The 5,461-nt window shown below is 46.3% G+C and overlaps 1 pseudogene; it reads left to right on the forward strand.

The window, feature by feature from the left end:
- The first annotated feature begins 3,931 nt into the window (after positions 1-3,931).
- LOC129392038 (40S ribosomal protein S15a-like) lies at positions 3,932-4,322 on the forward strand (annotated as a pseudogene).
- Positions 4,323-5,461: the final 1,139 nt, after the last annotated feature.

Consider the following 5,461-nt stretch of genomic DNA (forward strand, 5'->3'; position numbering starts at 1 on the left):
GTAAGTCAGAAAGAGAAAAACAAATACTGTATGCTAACACATATATATGGAATCTAAAAAAAAAAGGGGGGGATTCTGATGAACCTAGGGGCAGGACAGGAATAAAGATGCAGACGTAGAGAATGGACTTGAGGACAAGGGGAGGGGGAACGGGAAGCTGGGACGAACTGAGAGAGTGGCATGGACATATATACACTCCCAAATGTACAATAGATAGGTATTGGGAAGCAGCTGCATAGCACAGGGAGATCAGCTCGGTGCTTTGTGACCACCTAGAGGGGTGGGATAGGGAGGGTGGGAGGGAGACGCAAGAGGGAGGAGACATGGGGATATATGTATACGTATAGCTGATTCACTTTGTTATAAAGCAGAAACTAACACACCATTGTAAAGCAATTATACTCCAATAAAGATGTTTAAAAAAATTTTTTTCGAAAAAAAAAATCTCCTGGTTCCACGTAGGTGGTCAGGGCTATGGACACAGTGGGTCCCACCATCCCTGCGCGGTCCCCACCTGCCGGGCACCCTGAGGCAGGACTGCGGGGCAAAAGCTCTGCTGACCCCAGGTGGGGACCCCGTGCCACAGCCTCCTCCTTCACAAACTGGGGATCACGGTCACCCTACTTCAGGGCCCCTGCAAGGATGTGGTGACTGAGGCTTGTTGCGTGTTCAGCCTGAGAAAAGTCTTGCAAGTCAAGTTGACGTCATTATTGTTCGCCAGCGAACAGGGCGGGTGTGCGTGTGGGCCTGCGTGTGCGTTTACTGATTTACACGCACCCTCGTTGGGTGCTTTGTGACCACCTAGAGGGGTGGGATAGGGAGGGTGGGAGGGAGACGCAAGAGGGAGGAGACATGGGGATATATGTATACGTATAGCTGATTCACTTTGTTATAAAGCAGAAACTAACACACCACTGTAAAGCAATTATACTCCAATAAAGATGTTAAAAACAAACAAACAAACAAACATTAATTGAGGGTGTAACCAAAGGTATTGGTGCTCCATCCATATGCCCTTGGCTCAGCCCAGAGGCACCTGCAGCTTCTGAAGGCTATGGATGCCTTATGCTACACACACCGGCATCTCTCGGCCTGAAGGCTTTCTCTTGTTGCAGGAGGACTCGGCCCATGTGGGAAGCAGGCTGAGGTGATAGGGAATTAGCACCCTCAGGAGCAATCCTCAACCAGCGCAGGGTAGCAGTTGGTGGAAAATACCCCAGCTTCCTCATCCTTTGATGGGACAATTCTGAGGTACATTCTACACATTCCGTCAGAGGGCACCCAGCAGGATGGAGCCCTAGTTGCCCATAGCTGTAACCATCTTCTGAATGAACCTTTTATTGGCTTTCTTACCTTTTCTGTCTCACTTTCCTACCCCTTCATCATACTTCTTAGGATTACCCTCAAATAAGCTCCTTGTGCTTTCTCTGGGGCTACTTAGGGGAGCACAGACTAAGACAGAGGGTCTTCCTTGTGCAGCATCAGCAAAGCCTTTCCTGAAGCCCAGGCACAGTTTGTGCTCTCTCCTTCCACCTGCTCTGCTCCAACTCCTGGAGGCTTCGTCATACTATCCTGAAGCCTTTCTAATTGCAGGTCTGCCTGGCCCACTTTGAAGAGCTTAGAGCTGATGCCCTGTTCTTCCTTGTCTTCCTTGCTCACAGCACACCAGAACTGCTCATTGCATGTCTGCTGAACGGGCTGAATGGTTGGAAGTCCTTCTTACATTTGATCTGATTAATCCTCATCACCTCCCAGGAAACCTTGAATTACCCATTAGCTGAGAACTATATACAGGTCAAATCAAGATACATAAAGTTGTAACAGTGTCAGAATAAATTCTCCTTCAGTGTGAACCAGAAATCAGCTAGAAAAACAAATCCAATAATTTATTACATTTAGATATTTAAATTTTGACAGTTTTCCTTTAAAAAAAACCCACTGCTGGGCTTTCCTGGTGGCGCAGTGGTTGAGAGCCCGCCTGCTGATGCAGGGGACACGGGTTCGTGCCCCGGTCCGGGAAAATCCCACATGCCGCGGAGCAGCTAGGCCCGTGAGCCATGGCCGCTGAGCCTGCGCGTCTGGAGCCTGTTCTCCGCAGCGGGAGGGGCCCCTACAATGAGAGGCCCGCGTACCGCAAAAAAAACCAAAAAACAAAAAAACAAAAAAAACCCCACTGTTATGCTGGGTGCTTTGATTTAGGTTGTGAAGATAAACTGAGGTAATTGTTTTTTAATTTCTGCTTATTAATAAAATGCAAATGCACTGCTTGAAATGAAGGCAAGCAGGCTAGTCCAGGACCAGAGATATCTGAAGAGAAACACATCTTTCTGCTGTCAGTGAGGTGCCCCTATGAAACGATATAAAATGGTAGATAAGAGCGGAGATTTTGAAGCCAGCCTGCCTGTGTTTCAATCTGTTCCCACCACTTACAGCCATGTGATCTGGAACCATTTACCCAATCCATCTATTTATTAGTTGCCTCAATTATAAATTAGAGTTGATAACAGTACCTATCTCACAAGATTGCTGTTATTGAGATGGGGATGGGATGATAATCTTGCTGTTGTTTTTGGCTCATCCCTGCAGGCTTCTCACTGCCTTCTTCCTCCTGCTCCAGCAGACAGCACCCTACTCCATGCCTGTCATTCCTGCACTTCCCTCCCCCTCCCCCTGTCCAGCCACTTCCTCAGCCTCATCTCCCTTCCCTCACTACCTGGGCCTAGCCCAAGATCTCTCTCCATTGTGGTCCCTCCCACCTCTCTCACCTCCTTCTCCCTACCTCACCTCTCTACTCTAGTTGAGGATATAGGGATATAGGAGAGTATATTTGTAGGTCTCAGAATGGAAGGTCAAGAGGGTACAATGGAATGATGGAGAAGCAAGGCAAGGAAGAAGGGCTGGGTCAGTGGAGGGGATGTATAGAACAGGTGAGAGGAGGGTGAGAAAGGCAGGGGGACACCAGTGAACGGGATTCATCCTGAGAGTCTCTTGGAGGAGGAAGCATTAACCCTGACTCTTTTCTCCCCAGGGCAGTGCTATTCTCGTCCTACCCTAGGACCTTAGGTGAATCCCTCATTCTAAGTGTCTGGAAGAAGTAATTGAACCAAAGTCATCTGTCTTTCTCACAGATAAAGGTGCCAAGTCTGCCACTTTGAAGAGAAGGTCCTCTAGTTTCCAGCCTTCCCCAATCTTACAGCATCACCTTGGCTGCATCTGGGAAGTGGGAGATAAGAGCACTCTGCTTCTTATCTAGAAAACACTGGCTCTCTGGCTGTAGACCTAATTTAGATTATAATCTCCTAGAACCATGTCTAGCAGTGCCACATAGGAAAAGCATAAACTGTGGTGTCAGATAGACATAGGTTCTATTTTCAGCTCTGCCACTCACCAGTCACATGAGTTTGAGCAAGTCATTAACCTCTCTGAGCCTCAGTGTCCTCACGGGGATTGAAGTCCCCACCTCACAGATTATAGGAAGAATTAAGTGAGGTGATGTGTGAAAGCCTCACAACTGTGAAGGCTGAGACTGGGCCAATTTGTTCACCATTTGTAGTTCAAGGCCGGGCACAGAGTGTGCCCTCAATAAATATTTGTTATAATTGAAAGAATGAGTAGGTACCTAACAAACCGTAGCCAGGTATCCCTTTGTCTGGACTGATTCTGGCTGGCTGCAATGATACTCTACCCTGACACAGTCCAAAAAAACCTCACTGCGTCGAATCCTGAGATGGTGGCACACTAGTCTAATGTGCCTGGGAGATTGCATCATGTCCCACAGGTGAAAGGGGGCTTGTGTGAAACAAAAGTTTCAATAATATTGATTGTGCCACTGAGGAGTCCAATATAGTGCTCAAACCTTAATGTGCCCCCAAGTCACCTAGGGCTCTTGGTAAAATGCAGGTTCTGCCTGCCATCTTTCTGTGCCATCATAATGGTGCACATGAATGTCCTGGCTGATATTCTCAAGAGCATCAACAATGCCAAAAAGAGAGGCAAATGCTAGGTTCTTTTTAGGCTGTGCTCCAAAGCCATCATCCAGTTTCTAGCTGTGATGATGAAACGTGGTTATATTGGCCAATTTGAAATCACTGATGATCACAGGGCTGGGAAAATTGTCGTGAACCTCACAGGCAGGTTACACAAGTGTGGAGATCAGCCCCATATTTGATATACAACTCAAAGATCTAGAAAAATGGCAGAATAACCTGCTCCCATCCAGTCGGTTTGGTTTCATTATACTGATAACCTTAGCCGGCAGCATGAACCACAAAGAAGCGAGACGAAAACACACAGGAGGGAAAATCTTGGGATTCTTTTTCTAGGGATATAATACATACAACGCAAATAAAATGCCTCAATGGGAAAAAAAAAAGCAGGTTCTGAGTCAGTAGTTCCAAGTGAAGGTCTGACAAGCTCCTAGGTGATGCTGAGACTGCTGGCTTGGCGAACCTCATTTTGAGTAGCAGGGGTCTAATACAGGGGTGAACAAACTTTTTCTGTAGGGGGCCAGACAGTAAATATTGTAGCTTTGTGAACTGTATGATTCCTGCTGCAACTGCTTAACTCTGCCAGTACAGAAAAAGAGCAGCCATAGACAACATGCAAATAAATAGGCATGATAGTGTTCCGATAAAACTGTATTTACAAAAACCTGGGGCAGACTGGATTTGGCCTGTGGGCTGTAGTTTACCTACCCTTTATCTAATATAGTTAAAATCAGCATATCATTCTTGTAATGGACATCAGTGAGCTTATCACCTGAGCACCCAATAATTCCCTCTATGTGGTAACTTCCCCTTCCTCCAGATCTACCTCCCCCTCCCCACAATCTATATGATGTCAGGAGCAGAGCACCCACTACCAGGCTCTCATAACAGGACTCTGACTCCAGACTCCAGCAGATTGGTTCAGGGTGGTGGCACAACTCCAAGGGGCATCATTCACATTCTATTCCACAGAATGTCGTGCTCCAGGGCTGCCCTTAACAGAGAAAACAAGGTGAAGGCCTCCTTAAGTTGTGAACTTGGCTGAACTGGGTACCTGACTAAAGTGGACTACTCATAGTCTTTCCCTAAGATTTTAGAATTAGGTCTAGGAGTTTCCTGCTTTAGTCTGTCTGTTCTCTTAAATGGAGGATACATATGTGGAGATGGAGCTTTTTTTTTTTTTTAAACTCTGTTTATTGGAATACAGAGAAAGTTAGTAGAGAGAAAGAATGAAGCATATATTCAGAGAGAAACAATGGTGAGAGGTGGTGAGAGGGGATTCCTGGGTTTTCAATAGCACCGCAATCACCGGCTCCAGGTCATCCCTGAGGTCCAGCTGCATCCTTGCCCTTGGGTTCTAGGAGAGGACATTATATAAATTCATTTTTCTTTTGCTTAAATCCAGTAGAATTCTGTTGCATGCAAACTACAGTCTTAATAGCATTAACAAGTAACAAAAAAGTTCTTCAGTAGAA

The sequence above is a fragment of the Physeter macrocephalus genome, chromosome 4, assembly GCF_002837175.3.
Source record: "Physeter macrocephalus isolate SW-GA chromosome 4, ASM283717v5, whole genome shotgun sequence".
NCBI classification, from domain to species: Eukaryota; Metazoa; Chordata; class Mammalia; order Artiodactyla; family Physeteridae; genus Physeter; species Physeter macrocephalus.